Below are 19,085 nucleotides of genomic sequence, written 5' to 3'. Positions count from 1 at the left end.
AGACAAAATGAGCAATCAATTCCTACTCCTTCTTTCCTCTTCCCCTCCTCCTCCTCCCCTTCCCCTCTTTCTTCTTCTCCTCCTCTTCTTTCCCTCCTTTTCCTCCTTCTCCTTCTTCTTTCTCCTCTCCATCCTCCCTTCCCCTCTCCTCTCCTCCTCCTTCTTCTTCATTATCTCCAACTCTTACCCTTTTTCAGATTCAGGGTAGAGATTGAAGGACTGACTTAGAAAATTAAATGTGGGACCCACTTAACACTTGAGTTGGGACTAGGTGCTCCAAGAGGGAAAGGAACGCTTGAAATTATGACCTGTTTGGTCCGTTCTGGTTGAGGGTTTGGTGACTCTCGCTGCTGAGTCGTGTTGCCCAGTGTCCTTCGGTGTCTTCAGTTGCCTCTTTCTCTTCAGACAAGTGCAGAAGTGGCATCTCTACAAGAGCCCCTTTGCGAACCTACTCAGTGGTTCGCTAATTCATGAAGCAAATCTTTTGCAGTATCCACTGTAATGGGTATATTTACTGGGTTCTTGTGGCTCATTATGTGCCATCTCTGTTCTAAATTTTGTACACAGATTGACCCATTAAACCCTCGTACAGTCACCACCCAGTAGGTACTATTATTATCCCTGTATTTCAGATCAGGAAATCCTAGCACAGAGGGAAGTATCTTGTGGCAGATGCTGTTAATGGACTGAAGAAGCCATTTACAAATCCCTACTCCACAGTTGGCTCCACTATAGAAGCCCACTTCCCCAGCCTCCTTTGCAGGTGGGCTGGCCAAGTGACAAGCTGCCAAGTACTTCCTGATAAAAAGGAGCCAGTGCAGCAGGTCACCCCTTTCCCCTCAGCTTTCTCCCTGCTTAGAGAGTGGTTGGAAATGGCTGGTGTGATGGATGCCATCTTGCTACTTTGAAGGAGTGGCCAAGAGAGCTATAGAGAGGAGGTAGCCCTGCCCTCTTGAGTCACTGTACCAAAGCCAGTAGATATAGTCCTCCTTGCATTGAGTTTTCCCTTGAATTAGATCTTCAGTAACTTCAGATCCACACAATCCTCATGGAATCAGAGGCTCAGTGAATTTCAAACCCACTCCAGAGCCCACCCATGCACGTGACCTCTCTTCTGCACTGCTCCTCCCACACCAGAGAACCATCCCAGGTTTTTGGGTGCAGTGGAAGTCAGGGCAACAATACCTCCAAACCTTGGAGAGTTTACAATCTAATGTAACAAGTAGTCTGAGATTAAAACATAAACACGAAATAAATAAATAGTGACCACTTATGCTGAGATCTGAAGAATGGAAGAAACAGGGAGGCGTGTCTTGGGTCAAGAGCTCTGTGTAAGTAAGATCAGAAAGCATGAATGAGATTCACTGTTGGAAGAACAGAAAAGACCTCTGCCAGGCTTGACTGTGGTGAGGGGCAGAGGGAAGGCAAGAAGAGGAAGCTAGAGAGGTGGGGAGAGTCAGGTCCCTCCACATTAGTGAGTTTGGACTTCATCTTAAGAATGGTAGAATGCTTTCAAAGAGTTTTAATCTAGGGGAGAAATAATCTGAATCCTACTGAAATAAAAAAGATGATCTCTTTTGTATTTCAATGGAATTAAAAAGAAAAGATGGCAAGAACTTGACAGATGGGAGATAAGTTAGGAAGACAGAACCTACAGAGCTTTGAGGGATCATCATCAGAGGAGAGAAATTAACATGATGTCAGTTTAATATGACTTGGGTTGAGTGGGGAATCTTTGGGTGTGCTTGGATGTTGGGGGAAAGCAGGTGCTGGTGCTCAGCTCCCGAGTGAAGAGGTTTATAATCTCCACCTAGGTCTCTTCTGTCTTATGTGCTGCTGTCTTTCTCAATTTGAATGAAAAAGGATGTGTTCCCTGTGTGAATAAGCTCTGAAAATAGGCTGTGGTTTACAAAGGAACTTCCAGCTAAGATTTGGCCAATATCAACAAACTCTTGGAGTTCTTGCTGTGGTGCAATGGGATCTGAGGAGTCCTGGGAGCACTGGGATGCTGATCAGATTCTTGGCGGGACATAGTTTGGTTAAGGATCCTGCGTGGCTGCAGCTACAGCTTAGGTCACAACTGCAGCTCACATGTGATCCCTAGCCCAGGAACTTCATATGTCACCGGGTGGCCAAAAATGGAAACAAGACAAAAACATAAACCCTTAGGCTGTGTATGAGGGGTGTCTGCAGGACACAGACAGCTTCTTAAACCACAAAACAAGAACTAAGGTCGGAAGTAGCCTGATGGGTCACCCTTCCAGGGCTTGTGGGTGTGTCTGTGGCTGACACACACCCTCTTCTCTCCTGCGCAGGACACAGAGGTTCTGAACACGGCTATTCTCACCGGAAAGGCTGTTTCGGTCCCGGTCAAGGTCCTGGCAGTTCAGGAGGATGGTTCCGTGGTGGACGTGTCGGAGGCTGTGGAATGCAGGTCTGCGGATGAAGACGTCGTCAAGGTACCGTGGGCTTTCCCTCTGGATCCCCAGGCGTTTGGTCCTGTCCTTCCCCTTCCACTGTCCCGGGGGCTGTTCTGAACATCCAAGGCTCCGAAGGGCTGAGGCCTGGGATAGGATGCTGAGGAGGGAGTAGGCAATGCATGCCGGGCACTCGCAGGGGATCAGAAGAGGCTGCTTCCCTTCCCCAGGATGGGGAGGTCTCGACCTTGACCTTGAGCAGAAACAATTCTCTTCCCTTTCTTTTCCTCATAGGACAATATTTCCCTCATTTTAGCACTCTACCTGCCATCGTCTCAATTTTTATCAACTTCCTGTGCCAAAAATGTAGTTTATTCAATAGAGTTTCTTTAAATGCCTCACTTTTTCAATCTTAAATACTAATTTAGTCTCTTTAGGAGGCACTGAAGTCCATGTTCTTGAGGTACTAATTTTTTCTTAATATATATTAAAATAAATGACTATTAACTTTCCAAAAGTTCCACCATAACTTACGATGTTCTTAATTAACTTGGGCGCCAGTGGGAGACACCTCATGGTTTGGGAAATCTGGTCCTGGAGGTTTGTGCCTTGTTCTCCATTGCAATTAGCTGGATGTACGCCTCCAATTTCAGCCGGGAACCAGCCCATGATTTCTTTCAGATTTTTGTAGGGGTCTGTTTGAATTACCGAATTTAGGGTGTCTGCTTATTTTTTCTTGGCACGCTGATTGGCAGTTTCCTTCTACAGCGGAGAGGTCAGGGGGAAGGGACTTCAGTCTTTAGAAGGATCCTTTCTCCTTTAAGTTGCTAAGGGAGCCCCCAGGTCCTATGTCTTCATTCATTTTAGAAACACTGTAGCGCTGAGTCCTGCCTTCTTTCCGCTCTGGCGGCTCATGTTCAGAGGTTAAATGAAACTTGGTCCCCGTCTGAAGAACTCTGGCGGCCAACAGAAAAGCCTGCAGGTGGTCCCTGGGGTGGGCAAGATGTGGAGGGGCTGCTTCCTCCTTCTTGTGACCCTCCGGAGGCTGTGCCTTAAGCCAGCGATGGTCTCCATGAGGAAGAATTGATGTGTCTGTGAGGCCTAATTTAAAAAAAAAAAAATCCTTAGGAAACCCAAATTTGGCATAGCCTGCTTCCTGGGTTTGGAATGCTAATTCTTCCTTGGAGACAGAAGGTGGACTGGCTTCAAAGCACACACAGCCTTGCCCTGGGGCTCCTGGCAGGCCCTGGACTCTGCAGGCAGGTTTGATTAAACAAATATGAAGCTTTCTATATTCAGAGTCTAGGAAGATCTGAGCCAAGCCATACAAACTCAACTGCACAGAATGAAAAAGAGTGATTCATTGCCCTTGATTGTCTTTGACACTGCATGTTACTTACCATCCCTGGGTCATTCCAGAAGGGAGACACTGGTCACAGCACATGGAAATGGCATCTGGGTAATTCTGCCACCGTGGGATCAAACAAATGGCTCACCTCTGCAGAATCTGGTGTGGACCCTCTGGGGTGGGGGCCCAGCTCTGCTCTCCTGGAAAACTGTACCTTATAGAGGCAAGTCCAAGGTTATGGTTCCCCGGTTGCCTTATACTCGGTTGTCTCTCCTTCCCGGAAATATACCAAAGGCAGCCCCTGCCCAGACTGCTGGAGAAATTGCTTTGGAAGACAGTAGGGTTTTTTCTGCTCAGCTGTCACTTTCGTGGCCTCTTCTTCTAGCAAAGTATGACCTGATCTTAGCGAAGCAAAGCGTGCAGATGACCAAGCTCAGAGCTGCCTGAGGACATTGCTAGGGGAGCCCAGGCTCTGTTGCAAATCCTGGGCCTGGGTCAGTGGAGGGGGTTCACTCATTGGCTGGGATGCTTTAGTCACGGCTCTCGAGTTAATATGTGCCAGACCTTTGGCTACAACTCTAGGATGTACAATGCTGTCCACAGAGCTGTTGCTGGCCACGGCATCCCGCAGGGGCTGACCAAACACGTGGCTATTCATTCATACACACCCCAGGGAGAGGCCCCCTGGGGTGTGGGGTTGTTGCCCAGTCACTTCTTCACAGTGCAGAGAATCCTGTGTGGTTCCCCAGGGAAAGTCTTGCAGGTTTCATCAAATACAGTCACTTGATGGAAATTCTGAGCATTGGAACCGTGATGTCGGTGAGGGCAGAGGTATGAATTTAGGACGTGGTGATATACAAATGGGCTTCTTTCACGTGGGACCGTATGACTTCGGGGAACTGAGCTTGAGGACATAAAGGATTTTGAAGGGCTGGAAACTTGGTTAGACTGGAAGGGCTGCTTGTCACATTTTCAATGAACAGCTACTTCTATGTTAAAAAAAACATGTAGAGGATCCATATTATTAATGTGCATACGCAGGCGTGTGTGTGTGTGTGTGTGTGTGCACGCACACACGAGAGAGAGAAACCTTGGCACTTTTGTTCAGAGTGAGCTCTAATGAACCCACCATTTCTTTAAATGAAATAGAGTTGATTTAAAATATTATGTTAGTTTCAGGTGTACAGTATAGGGATCCGGTTACAGATTACACTCCATTAAAATTTATTACAAGGTAATGGCTATAATTCCCCGTGGAACAACCTGCTTGAAGAGGCTGCCGCAGTGATGAAGTTTGTTGGCATTAATGAGTGTGTGGACTTAGAACAGAGATCACATGCAGGCAGACTGCAGGCTGCACCTGGTTCAGAAGTGTGTGTGTGTGTGTGTGTGTGTATGCTTATTTGTGTGTGTGTGTGTGTATGCTTATTAGTGTGTGTGTGTGTGTATGCTTATTAAATGTGCTGCCATTGTGTAAAAATTGGCAAATCATGTAGAAATCTGGATTTCCAGCTTCTTAGGAAATATACAAGGTCAAGTAGCCCTGGGCCCACACTGCTTTCCCCGATCCTCTCCCTGGAAGTGACCAGCGGATGCCCCTGTGATGAGGCTGTGCCTCCAGAGGACCGCAGTCTCCACCCCTCCCTCTCGTCTCCCACATGGAGGTGAAGGGACGTTTGAGTTTTCTCATCGCACGTGTGCTGCTGGTTTTCTGATAGTAGATTTCAGTGGAAAGTGAGCTATTTCTTGTTTCCATAAGTCACAAATGCTAGATGACACTCGGTCCCTCTGATGGAGAATTCTGTGCCTTTCTAGGCATAAGAGGAACACTGGAGATTGGACTGTATTCTGTCGAAGAGCATCTGAGGGGCTGAGGGCCCTTGAAATGAAACCACAGGAGAAATAACTGAAGGGAGTGTGAGTGTTTAGCCTGGTGAAGAGAAGAAAAGGGCCAGAGAGAGGTGAAGAGGGAGACACGACAGCTGTTTTTGAGTCTTTCAAAGGCCGGCCCCTGGAATATGGAGTAGATTTGTGCTTTTTGGATTCCAGGAGTAGAAGTCAGAAGGGATCCACTCTAGCTCGATATAAAGGAAAAAAATGCAGAGGAAGGGATTTTCTGCGGTAAGCTTTCAGGCAGGTGATGTCAATTCCCACCCCGACTCCACGTTTCTTGCTGTTTAACCTCGGACATGTTACTCAACATTTCTGAGCCAGTCACCTTATCTCTAAAGTGAGAATGATAATGATACAGTGAAAATGTACCTTCTGTAGAGATTTGTTCTCAAACTGTATAAGACAGAACTACCAGTAATCAAAATAATCTTTGAAAATTCTTCAGAGAACCCTTGGGTTCAAAAAGTTCAAAAGACAGTTGATATTTAAAAAAAAAAAAATTCTCAAGGTTTCTTTTTTGGCACAGTGGATTAACAATTTGACAGCAGTCGCTCTAGTCAAGCAGAGGTGCAGGTTTGATCCCCAGCCTGGCACAATGGGTTAGCAGATCAGCATTACCACAGCTATGGCATAGGTCGTAGCTGCAGCTCAGAGTCAGTCCCTGGCCCAGGAACTTACATATGCCTCAAGGCCATTAAAAAAAAAAAAATTCTCCTTGCATTTGAACTGTAGCCAAATATCCTGAGGCATTATAGCGAAGGATTAGTTTTCAAGGGAATGTTGGGGGGGAGTCTAGATAAATTAGATTGGGGGGGTAGTCAAAAATAAGATACATTTCCCTTTCTCTTATTCTTCTCTTTTATGTCTTCTCATGGAAGTGTGGTCAGATGGCAATTTAAGGTTATTCTAAGTACAGATAATTGAATTTTTTTTTGTCTTTTTAGGGCCACACCCACAGCATATGGAAGTTCTTAAGCTAGGGGTTGAATCAGAGCTGCAGCTGCTAGCCGACGCCACAGTCACAGCAACGCCAGATCCGAGTTGCATCTGTGACCTACACGACAGCTCATGACAACACCAGATCCTTAGCCCACTGAGCAAGGCCAGGGATTGAACCTGTGTCTTCATGGATACTAGTCACGTTCGCTACTGCTGAACCACAGTAGGCACTCTGGATAAATGAATTATTGTTTGTGAAATCTGTGTGTGATTAAACCCCCAGCATGGAGTTTGGGGGATGATTCAATAAAGGAAGTCACATAGTGCTTGATCTGTACCATATCAATAAATATTAAACCCATCACAGAGATGGGTGAAGTCTCTCACTCAAGCACTGAAGGCAGGGTCAGAGTTCCCACCTAGGCAGGTGGGCTCCAGATTGCAGCCTCTGTGTATCTTGAAGGTCTTTAGCATTTTTACGAGCTAGTAGCAAAGTATCCTTCCTCTGCTTTTCCCATCAGGGAGTCAGTTAATAACAGAGTTTTTCTGAATTTGCAAAGGACTTTCATTTCCAGGTCCTCAACACCTGGAAAGCATGTGTATCAGTTTCCTCTTGCCGCTGCAACAAATCAACATGAACTTAGTAACTTACAACAATGCACGTATATTATCTGGCGTCCTAGAGTTCAGGGCCCTAAAATGGGCTGGTTGGCAGGGCTGCGTTGCTTCTGGAAGCTCTAGCAGAGAATCTGTTTGTTTTGTTTTGTTTGCCTTTTCCAGCTTCCAGAGGGGCCTGCATTTCTTGGCTGTGGCCCTTCCTCCTTCTTCAAAGTCAGCATCCATCTTAGCCTCTTCAAATCTCTCTCTCTCTCTCCGACCTCTGGTTCCATCATAATCTCTGTTTCTCTGATGCTGACCCTCCTGCTTCTCTCTAATTAGGGACCTTTGTGATGACATTAGGGTCACTGGGATTAACCCAGGGTATTCCTTTCATCTTAAGGTCCTCCCATCTCAGTTACATCTGCAGAGACCTTCGCCACATGTGTTAGTTTCTTCGAGCTGCCGTAATAAATTCCCCCAAACTCAGTGGCTTAGAACAACATCAGTTTATTCTTGCACAGATCTGAAGACCACAAGTCTGAAATCAAGGCTCTGGCAGGGCCACTCTCCCTTCAGAAGCTCCAAAGAAGGTCCTTCCTGTTTTCTTCTAGCTTCTGGGGCCTCCAAGTGTTCCTTGGCTTGTGGCCGCCTCCCTCCAGTCTCTGCCCGTCTTCTCATGGTCTTGCCCTTGCATCTCTGTGTGGCCTTATTCTCCTATAAGAACACTTGTCAGTGGATTTAGGGGCCACCCTAATTCAGAATGATCTCATCTTAAGACCCTTAAGTTAATTATATCTGCAAAAACCCTGTTTCCAGATGAGATCACATTCATGGGTACTGGAGGCTGGGACTTGGATATATCATTCTGGGGCCATAATTCTACTCACAGTGTGCCATATTCCGAGATTCTGAGGATTAGGATCTGGACAGCATTAGGAGTCTTTATACTGCCAGCAACAGCACATTTCTTTTTTTCTTTTTCTCTTTATTTCTTCTTCTTCTTTTTTTTTTTTTTTTTTTTTGTCTTTTTGCCATTTCTAGGGCTGCTCCCATAGCATATGGAGCATTGCCATTTCTAGGGCCGATCCCAGGCTAGGGGTCGAATCGGAGCTATAGCCGCCGACCTACGCCACAGCCACAACAACGTGGGATCCGAGCCGAGTCTGCAACCTACACCACAGCTCACAGCAACACCAGATCCTTAACCCACTGAGCAAGGCCAGGGATTGAACCGGCAACCTCACGGTTCCTAGTTGGATTCGTTAACCACTGAGCCATGACGGGAACTCCCAACAACACATTTCTTTCCTTCTTTCTTTCCTCTCCTTCCTTTCTTCCTCCTGTCTTTCCTTTCCCCCTTTCTTTAAAACCTTCCTTTCTTCCATTCCATACCCGCACCATATGGAAGTTCCCAGGGATCCAACCCACGCCACAGAGCAGTGACCTGAGCTGCTGCAGTGACCACGCTGGATCCTTAGCCTACTAGGCCACCAGGGAACTCTGACGCATTTCCTTTCTTTGCTAAGTTTCCTCAAAGGTCCTCAGAGGAAGGAGGAAAAATGCAATTTCCAAGTTGTAATTATGATTTAATCTTTGAATGTCTGTCTTGCGAAGTGACGGCCTCCTGTTTTTCTATGTTGGTAATTGCATTGTTTGTCAGTGAGTTGTGGTCTCCAGAACCACAGAAACCAGTCCTACATCCCAGCAGGGGATGAACTCACTCGCACTTGGTGAGAAATAAATACAAACTCACGCTGGTCTTGAAGATGGTGCCCTCCAAGTTTTGGCTACAGTAATTGAGTCTCCAGCCTTCTGGTATCAGCTGGATTTGCAATAATGAGATGCTAAAGGCCTCATCAAAGAGTATTAATATTTCAAAGCCTTCTCTGCCCCAGGGAAGGTCCTTCTTTCCAAACTTGGTCTGCAAAGGGCCAGGGTAGGCAGTGGATGTGCTGTCAGGGAAAAAAAAAAAAAAAACATAACGTTTTCTGCTGCTTGCTGAGCAATGTATGGAGACTGGTGACTAACAGAGCCTGATGTCACCTCTGGAGGATGTAAGAAGCTTCAAGACAGCAGCTGCCTTTCCTAGGTTACCACACAGCACCAGCAAAAGTCTGTGTGACCCAATTTTCCTTACGTGGTTGGGTTCCCAGAAGGATAAGGTGGAAGGTGGGTGCATCCTGAACCTGGTCCTCAGAGCACACATGAGCTGACGTCATCGAACAAGAGACATCACTCTCAGGTGGAGGGGATTGGACAGGTGTGGTAGACAGTGGGGTCTGCAGGCCTTCGAGGAAATCCTGCACTGGTGAGCTTTGTTTTGTTTTGGTTGCAAGTCATAGAAACACAAGCCCAACTGTCTTAAGCCCAAAATGGGGAAATGTATTGACTTGGGCAACTAAAAGAGCCATGATGGTTTCAGGTGAGGTGGGATCCAGAGGCACATCTGGACCTGATTTCTCTCCTTTGCTGATTTATTTTCCTTTCCCTTTCCTTCCTTCCTTCCCTCCCTCCCTCCTTCCTTCCTTCCTTCCATCCTTCCTTTCTCTCTTTCTTTTTTTTCTTTAGTTGCACCTGTGGCATATGGAGGTTCCCAGGCAAGGGGTTGAATTGCAGCTGCAGCTGCCGGCCTATGCCACAGCCACAGTGACATGGGATCTGAGCCGCAACTGCAATCTATGCCACAGCTTAGGGTAATGCCAGATCTTTAACCCACTGAACAAGGCCAGGGATCAAACCCTCATTTTCATCCTAATTGTATTCCTAACCTGCTGAGCCACAATAGGAACTCCTCCTTCTCTGATTTCTGCCTTCCTCTGTGTGGTTTCCACATCTTTTTCCTATGCACGTGCTGTTCCCTGGGCCCAGTGTCCCTCCCCAGCTCCCTGTACCTGGAGAAAATCCCATTTCCTGGATTTTCCCCTGGACTCTGCTCAGGCACCTCTCCTCTGAGCAGCCACCTCCTTCCTGCCATCGTGCCCCCCCCCACACCCACCCTGGGTCTTCCCCTCTGTTCTTCCATCCCCTGGGTAGAGGCACGTACTAGGGACTCAGCATGTGGTGAGTCCTTATGCAGGGGGCAACTTAGCCTCTTGAGGGCAAGTCCACGTCACTTTTCTTCCAGTCCCAGGGTCTGTTAGAAGGAGCCACAGCTCACAGTGACCCCTGTCACCCTGGTTTTAGTCACTTTGCAACATCTGACCCACCCAGTATCCCCCAAAGAGTAGGTACCAGTATTATCCCCATTTCACAGCCTGAGACACTGAGACCCAGAGAGGTTTAAGTGTCTGGACTCAGTGAGTTGTGAATAAATATTCATCCACTGCATGTCCAAATGCATAGCACTGAGCTGTGGACAAACAGTCCCTTCCTGTTTCTTCTTTCATTTAAAGACAATTAAAGACAGAGGTTTCCGAAAATCCAGGTTTTTTAGCAGGATTTTGGACTGTTCAACGTGGGCACGTCATCCTGTAGAAAGAGATGTGCAAACACGGCTTCCGGGGGGGGGCGTCGGTCTCACCTTCCCGGTGGGTCCTGCGCCGCAGAAGCAGGTGAACCTAATGAAGGCGGAGCCCCAGCCCCGGGTGGGGGTGGGACTGAGGACCCTGTGGGGACCCCACAGCGTGGGTAAGTGGGTTCAGCACCGTCCCTCTGCGCCGACTTATCTCAAAAGGGCCTTGTCCACTGTGGGCTCCAGCGGGCTTCCGGAGAAACCCTCAGACGGAGCCTAATTTGATTAGAAGGAGATGCAGCGAAATCCAAAAGAGGGTTAAGCCCGTTTCTTTCTCTTTGAGCGATGCTTGGCGAAAATTCCTACCGAAAGCACTGTTCTTCTATTTCTGGGCATGCATTTCCTTCCCTTCGTCCATCACCAGGAGCCAGGCTAAGAATAAGTTGTCAGGCAGTTTGGATGTTATTGCCTAATTTTGTCCTTCTTTATGCTGGTAATTTGGACTTTTATTGTTCCATTCTAATTGGAGACATGTTGCACGTATATTTCCTGCTGGCCACAGGATAGATACGGCTGCGTCGCCAACCTTTTGTTCCCATCAACATCACTCCGATTTCAATATTAATTAGGCATTTTGTTCATTTCTGTCTTTGGCATCGCTAATGAAGAACTAACATTCTGGAATTGTTTTTGCGTCATGCGGAGAAATCTTGGGATGAGCCCGGGTGGGTCTGTGCTTCGCTCCCTCAGGATACAGAGCCCCGGGCTTCCTCCTCCTCCTCCTCTCCTGGCTCCTCCCACCCGCCCTTCTCCATCAGGCGCCCTCAGGGCAAGATCGGGGGTCACTGGGGTCTTGGGTCTGTGACTGTGTCTCCAATATCAGACAGGGTCAAATATGGCCACTATGACTGTGTTTTCTGGGGACACGTTTATTTTGTGTTCAAATGGAGGGAAGGGGACCCTTGCTGGTTGATGTTACGGTGCTTGGTTCACAATTTAAACTCTTGCCATGAGCTTCGATGGCGGGCGGGATGTATCAGCTTCATATTCAAATTCATTGTGTTTCCTAAAGAAACTCACATCATTTAAATAGTTTATTTTAAAAAATTAAAACATTTATAAACACAGGCGTTCCCATTGTGCTCAGTGGGTTAAGAACCCGACTAGTATTCATGAGGACGCAGGTTCAATCTCTGGTTGCCCCCAGTGAATTAAGGATCCAGCGTTGCTGTGGCTGTGGTGTAGGCCCTGGTTGCAGCTCCTATTCGAGCCCTAGCACGGGCACTTCCGTATGTTATAGGTTCGGCCCTAAAAAAATTATAGACATAACATTGCAAGTCAACTGTACTCCAAATGATTTATTTTAAAAATCTTATACAATTTTAAAGGTGACTTTCCATTTACAATTATTACAGGATATTGGTTATATTTCCCATGTTGTACAATGCATCCTTGAGCCTAACCCTAAATAGTTTGTACCTTCCCCTCCCCAACCCCTATATGCCCCTCCCCCTCATTTAAATGAACTTTAGAAGTCAACTCCCTATGAAAAGTGTCGCACAGGACATGTAAGTATTGTTGCTGAAATGAAGGTCACCCCATTGGTCAGTGCCAGGGCTGGGGTTGTACCCTGGGCATCTTGACTCTGAATCTAGGCTTGCTGCCCCTACTTTAGAGAGAGTACCCCAATTTCACAGTGAACGTACCCCCACTGGAGTGGTTGGGTGCTTATTTGAGGGGCAGGCCTCTTTCCCGATACTTTCGGATTATCCATATTAATTTATTTTATGCATATTCTGAGAGTCACTTCCAAAGATAAGCCTGTAGCCTTTTTTTTTTCCTAAAACATTGGAGAGTCTAGAGGGAGATTCACTCCTGTCAGGAAATGGTGTACACAAAATAAAATCCCCCAAAGAAGATCTAGAACTGACTTCTTCCGCCAAAATTTACTTGTATAGCAGAGACGGGATGGGCATATTTGAGAGAAACCTTCTAGAAATCTCCTGCATTTCCCCCTGAATCTGCAGGTGGTTTTGCACGAGCATTTTATGAGGGCTTTATGGATACATATTACTAGGCTGAGATGAACTTTGAGAAAGCAATGCTGCCTTTAGCAGTTGGTGGAAATAGAAACACTGTCTTGGAGTTCCCATTGTGGCTCAGCAGGTTAAGAAGCTGCTCTTTGCCGCAGGGCAAAGGTTCTATCCCTGGCCTCGCTCAGTGGGTTAAGGATCTGGCATTGCAGTGAGCTGTGGTGGAAGTCACAGATGCAGCTCACGCTCGGCTGTGGCTGAGGCTGGCAGCTGCAGCTCCAGTTCAACTCCTAGCCTGGGAACTTCCATATGCCCTGGATTTGGCTGCTTAAATTAAAAAAAAAAAAAATCTTAGTTGAAAACAATGGAATGAGATTTTTCTGGGACTGGATGGACTGCATTATGCAGCCACCTATTAAACAAATGGGCTTTTCTCTCTTCTAATCCGTTTTCAAGAGCAACGGGCTTTCTATAGGAAATCATCCTTTGTATTCATATACTCAGTGTATTCAGGCTTTGGCGATTCCACCTTCTAAACTGCTCTTGGATTAATTTGCCATGGAAACATTTCCAGTTTACCTTGAAATGCTAAGAGGAGACTTCGGATTTACAAGCACTTCTTTTGAGGTCCATTTTCATCCCTGCAGCCTTGGGTTAACCTTCTTAAAGGTTCCCGTCTCCAAATGTTTCAGATATCGTTGCCCATTGTCTAATGCTCAGTTTAACAGGCTCTTTTTAAAGTTAAAGGCCCCATGGAGTTCCCCTCGTGGCTCAGCGCTTATAAACCCGACTAGTATCCATGAGAATACAGTTTCAATCTCTGGCCTCATTCAGTGGGTTGGGGATCCAGCATCACCATGAGCTGTAATGTAGGTTGCAGGTGCAGCTCGGATCTTGCATTGCTGTGGCTGTGGCTGTGGCTGTGGCGTAGGCTGGCAGCTGTAGCTCCTATTGAAACCCAAGTCTGGAAACTTCCAAAAGCCATGGGTGTGGCCCTAAAAAGACTAAATTAGTTAATTAGTTAATTAATTAAAGTAAAGGCTCCAGCTCCAAGCGATTGCCCTAAGGTAGTCATCTTTTAATGCTCTGGACAACTGAGTTGTTCCCATCATCAAGGATTTCAACCGTGTCTCTCCCCAGGGGATCTGTTCAGAGAGACGAATTTATCAACAACTTCCTGACATCCTGTGTGTCTGAGGGTTAAGAAATATTTGGGTGACACCCTGACTTCTTTTCCTATGAGCACAGTTGTAGGAAGAGCAGTCAGTGGCCATGTGCTGCAACCCTCTGTGTATCTGAGGGCCACTTGTGGGGACAGTGGATTTCCACGTGCCCTTCTTGATAGCCTCCTTGAGGGACAGACTAAGACCGAGACTCTTGAAGGATTTTCCCCTCTGATACGGAAACTGAAACCTGCCTCTGTATGCGGGCACCAATTAAATCTCAGAGACGGAGTTTGAAGTGAAGCAGAAAGAACAGCTTTATTGCTTTGCCAGGCAAAGGAGGCCACAGCAGGCTAATGCACTCAAAACTGTGTCCCTTCCCTGAGAGGGGGCAGCAGGGGTTTTATAGGTTTAACTTGAAAAAACAGGACTGTTGACAAGAATTAGGGTGCCTGCCTTCTTCTCCCTCCATAGATTATTTCAAAGTCATCAAGGCCAGGAGTTCCCATCGTGGCGCAGCCGAAACGAATCCAACTAGGAACTGTGACGTTTCAGGTTTGATCCCTGGCCTCGCTCAGTGGGTTAAGGATCTTGCCAGCAGCTACAGCTCCAATTCAACCCCTAGCTTGGGAACCTCTGTATGCCGTGGGTGTGGCCCTGAAAAGAAAAACAGACCAAAAATCAAAACCAAAGTCATCAAGGCCAGAGTCCGGGGGGTTGGGTGGCAGTTGCTGGTGGTCTTTGGGATTGTAACACCTTGACCTTCTCTCTGCAGTGAGGGTTGCTCCCAAAAGGAAGGGGGTGTGGGGAGTGTTTCAAAGGAAAAGAAAACACCGGGTGCCATATAACTCTAACCAGAAAGCAAGCATTAGTAAAAGAGAGCAATGAAGCAAGGAAGAAACCATTTGTGAAAAGCCGGGTAGAGTCAGTTCGGGGGCCAAGGCAGGACATAATACATCATGGAGACGGTTTTAACTAGTTTTCGCTGTATCAATTTTTCCTCATCATTCACTCTTGAGTCAGAGTGAGGGGAGACTGAGGGGAGGCCTGGGAGGCTCAAGGAAAAGCCTTTTCCTTCAAAACACAAGGACTCATGGGCTTGTACACGGTCCAGTACCAGTGCTTGCACTGTGGCTCTGGTTGGGGACAAAGGGCACTTTGGTCAAGGACATTGGACCAAAGGATTTTGGTTTCACAAATAGAATATCAAGAATATAGAAGAAACAAAAGGTATGCTAGGACACCCTTCCCAGTTTTTGTCAATCCAGACATGACCAATCAACCTCAGCACTCCCTCCTTCCACAGCCCAGATTCCTTCTTGAGCAGAGGTGCCTCAAGCAGCAGCTATGAAGTGAACTGCATTAGCGAGTGAGATGAATCTGTCTCTGGTAAAGTCTGTAGGGGACTAGCCAAAGTTTTCATAAGAATCAGAGGGCATGAGGAGTTCCTATTGTAGCTCAGTGGAAACGAATCTGACTAGCATTCATGAGGACACAGGTTCGATCCCTGGCCTCCCTCAATGGGTTAAGGATCCGGCATTGCCATCAACTGTGGTGTAGGTTGCAGATGAGGCTCAGATCCCGAGTTTTTGTAGGCTGGCAGCTACAGCTCTGATTTGACCCCTGGCCTGGGAACCTCCATATGCCACAGGTACAGCCCTAAAAAGACCACCCCCCCAAAAAAAATGAAGGTCATGAGACTCTGAGGTTATTCTGTGGACTTCAGAGTTTGATATATTGGAGGGGGAAAAAAAAGAGACTAAAGCACAGGAATTCCCTTTGTGGTGCAAGAGGTTAAGGACCCGACATAGTGTCTATGAGGATGCAAGTTTCTTCCTTGGCCTTGATTAGTGTGTTAAGGATCCCAAGTTGCTGCCAGCTTTAGTGTAGGTCACAGATGCAGCTCGGATCTTAAGTTGCTGTGGCTGTGGTGTAGGCTGGCAGCTACAGCTCCAGTTCGACCCCTAGCCTGGGAACTTCCATGTGCTGTACCTCTGACCCTAAAAAGAAAAAACAAGCAAAGTCTCCACAACGTTTCTGTGCCATTGCATGGCATCCTGTTACACATATCAGCTTGTCCTTAGGCCAAAGGTCATAAAATGATAGACCTTGAGGCAAATACAGCCCTCAAGACATGCTTTGTTTGGCCAGCAAATTATTTTAAACATGTACACTTAGGAGTTCCCTGGTGGGGCAGTGGGTTAAGGATCCACAGCTTCATCAGTACAGCAGCTTGGGTAGCTGTGGTGAGGGCGTGATCTCTGGCCCAGGAACTTCTGCATGCCACAGGGGTGGCCAACTAACAAACTAAATAATGTCTACTTAGACACCCACATCCAACACTAAATGAGCAGATGTCACCAGGACCCTGGAGTTCCCATTCCTTTCACCAAGTCAGAAGATCTCTGAACATGGCCCCAACATTGCCACGTGGCAGCGATGGGCTCTGGGAAGTAGCGGCTGTCGCCTTTGAGTGGGGTTCAGGGTGCTCACAGTTCCCCCAGCCTCCTATCATTCGATCGGCCTCCCTCGTTTACATACATCGCCTCTCTGGGCTGGAAGGGATTTGGTTGTTGAGCCAACTCCCAGGAGCAGCCCCTGGCAGCTCCATCCCAGGCCAGTTGTGCTGAATAAAAGAGGGCTGAATTGAATTCTCTTACAAACATATTAGGTAAGTTAGTCGCAGTACGTGAGATGTATGAGACCAATATGTTAGATGCAATGATGTTGTTTATTGGCTAACGTAAGAAGAGATGGGGCACAAGGCAGAGTCACTGAATGTCAGAACCACTGTAATTTCACTACTGGGGGGTTGGGGGGTTCTCAGGCTGTTCAGACCAAAATTTTTATTTTTTTATTTTTATTTTCTTTTTAGAGCCGTACCTGTGGCATATGGATATTCCTGGGTTAGGAGTTGAATCAGAGCTGCCAGCTGTCAGCCTATGCCACAGCCACAACAATGCCAGATTCAAGTCCTGTCTGTGATCTACACCACAGCTCATGGCAACACCAGATCCTTCACCCACTGAGCGGGGCCAGGAATCGAACCCACATTCTCATGGATACTAGTCTGGTTCTTTACTGCTGAGCCACAACAGTAACTTCCCAGCCTGGAATTTTTATATCCAGGATTCCAATTAGCTTACACCACACTAGCCAGGACTCAGAGTTGATGGAAGCGGTGGGTTCTAGGGACTCCGTCTATGCTGCCCAGGGGCGTTGCTGTGCTTTCTCTGTCACTGGCTCAGCCTGGCTTGGCTCTGATTTGCTGATTTGCTGGCTGTTCCCTTCCTGGGAATCTTCCGCTGAGAGTGAGTTTAGATGCCCAGGCTTCTCCTGGCAGCACCGAGCCAATCTGCCAGGTCTTCTCCTCCTGGGCCTTTCAGCTTCCCTCTTTTCTACATCCTGATTTTGGAGGAATTGATGATGAGGTCATCCTTTGCATTTTCTTGTTCCTTCCCCTGGAGTCTCAGAGATTAAAAAACAACAAACAAACAAAACAAACAAAGAAAAACGGCCTCACTCTTGGAGTTCCTGTCGTGGCGCAGTTGTTAACGAATCTGACTGGGAACCATGAGGTTGCGGGTTCGATCCTTGCCCTTGCTCAGTAGGTTAAGGATCTGGTGTTGCCGTCAGATGTGGTATAGGTCGAAGATGCGGCTCGGATCCCACGTTGCTGTGGCTGTGGTGTAGGCCAGTGGCTACAGCTCCGATTCGACCCCTAGCCTCAGAACCTCCATATGCCGTGGGAGAGGCCCAAGAAAAGGCAAAAAGACAAAAAACAAAACAAAAAAACACCAGCCTCTCAGCTCCTGGTTTTTATCCCTTAAGTTCACAACTCACAGCATTCTTTTCTAGAAAAGTTTATTTTCTCTGGGAAATTTTCTAAGTACTTTCAAAACAAGTTTGGAAAACATGCACCCTGGAGATTTCTCTTTCCCCTGAGAATATGCTTATCCTGCCAAAATGCCTTTCTTTTATGTGACTAATTTATGTGCAAACCCCGAGCACCTAAGCTTGTGACTCCAGCATCTGTGCCAAAGAAGCCTAATTAACAGCCCTTCTCTCCATCAGGTTCAGTGTCTGCAGGCAGGGCTGGTGCAGGAAGCTGGGCAGCGCCTTATGCTGGGCTCTCAGCAGATAAACAGCCCTTAATCCCTTCTGGGGGCACCGTTGGATGAATACCCAAGTGTTTGGATCTTTTCCTAAACTAACAAGCTTTGGTGGTGCTTTTGAAAATCTCCCTATGTCAAGGGATGAAAAGCAAAAATGAAAACATTCTGCAGAGAAGCATACGCTAAACTTTACAACAAACTGTAATCTTGGACCTAATTTGCTGGTGTGGTTCTGATAAGGGGGCACGATTTTGGAAGCCCTTGTCTGTAAAGGTACAAGCAAACCTTGTTGAATATGATGTGGACAGGGATTTGTCTCCTGGTGGAAAACAGCCAGAATGTTGTTATTTCTCCATGGAGGTGGCCCAACTTGAGGGATGCAGGAATTGTCTGTGCTGGGCTGATGAGGGGAGAGGTGAGGTTGGCCGGGTGGGAGCGTCAGGGGTCTGTTGTGAGGGAAGGTCCTGGGCATCTCAGATGAAGGTGAGCTGAAGTATGCTGGACTGAAGGCAGCCAGCAAGATCTGACCATCTTTTTTTTTTTCTTTCTTTCTTTCTTCTTTTTTTAGGGCTGACCCTGAGGCATATGGAGATTCCCAAGCTGGGGATCAAATCAGAGCTGCACCTGCCATCCTACATCACAGCTACAGCAACAGCAATGTGGGACCCGAGCCTCGTGGGTTAAGAGCCCAGCTAATGTACATGAGAATGCAGATTCAATCCCTGCCCTCCGTCACTGGGTTAAGGATCCTGTGTGGCTGTGGCTGTGGTGTAGGCCAGCAGCTGCAGCTCTGATTCAACCCCTAGCCTGAGAACTTCCATATGTCACAGGTACATCCCTGAAAAAGAAATAAAGAAAAAAAAGAGAGAGAGAATAAAAGAACTGAAGATCAAAGCTTTATGATCAGACCTTGAAAGACTGAATGAGGGCATCTCCTTGGAATGGGGGCTTAGAACAACCTTCAGTCTTGGTGAGGGTCTCATAGACCTGCCTGTTACTGGTTGTATCCCTTCCCATTCTAACTAAAACAGCCCCCTCTGTCATCACTGTCCACTTTCTTACCTTGCTTGATTTTCCTTTTAAGCTTATCTTACTACCTGATAGTATGACATGACATTTATATCCA

The 19,085-nt window shown here is 47.0% G+C and overlaps 1 protein-coding gene across 1 annotated transcript in view; it reads left to right on the top strand.

Moving 5' to 3' along the window:
• Positions 1-2,330: 2,330 nt before the first annotated feature.
• TMEM132B (transmembrane protein 132B) overlaps positions 2,331-19,085 on the top strand; it is a 36,346-nt gene continuing 19,591 nt past the window's right edge. Inside the window, exon 1 of the mRNA XM_047762252.1 lies at positions 2,331-2,459. The gene's annotated coding sequence lies outside the window, so the exon portion shown is untranslated. The remainder of the gene's footprint in view (positions 2,460-19,085) is intronic.

The sequence above is a fragment of the Phacochoerus africanus genome, chromosome 15, assembly GCF_016906955.1.
Source record: "Phacochoerus africanus isolate WHEZ1 chromosome 15, ROS_Pafr_v1, whole genome shotgun sequence".
Classification (NCBI taxonomy): Eukaryota; Metazoa; Chordata; class Mammalia; order Artiodactyla; family Suidae; genus Phacochoerus; species Phacochoerus africanus.
Note: the sequence above shows the minus strand (reverse complement) of the source record. Positions and strands in the feature narration are given on the sequence as shown.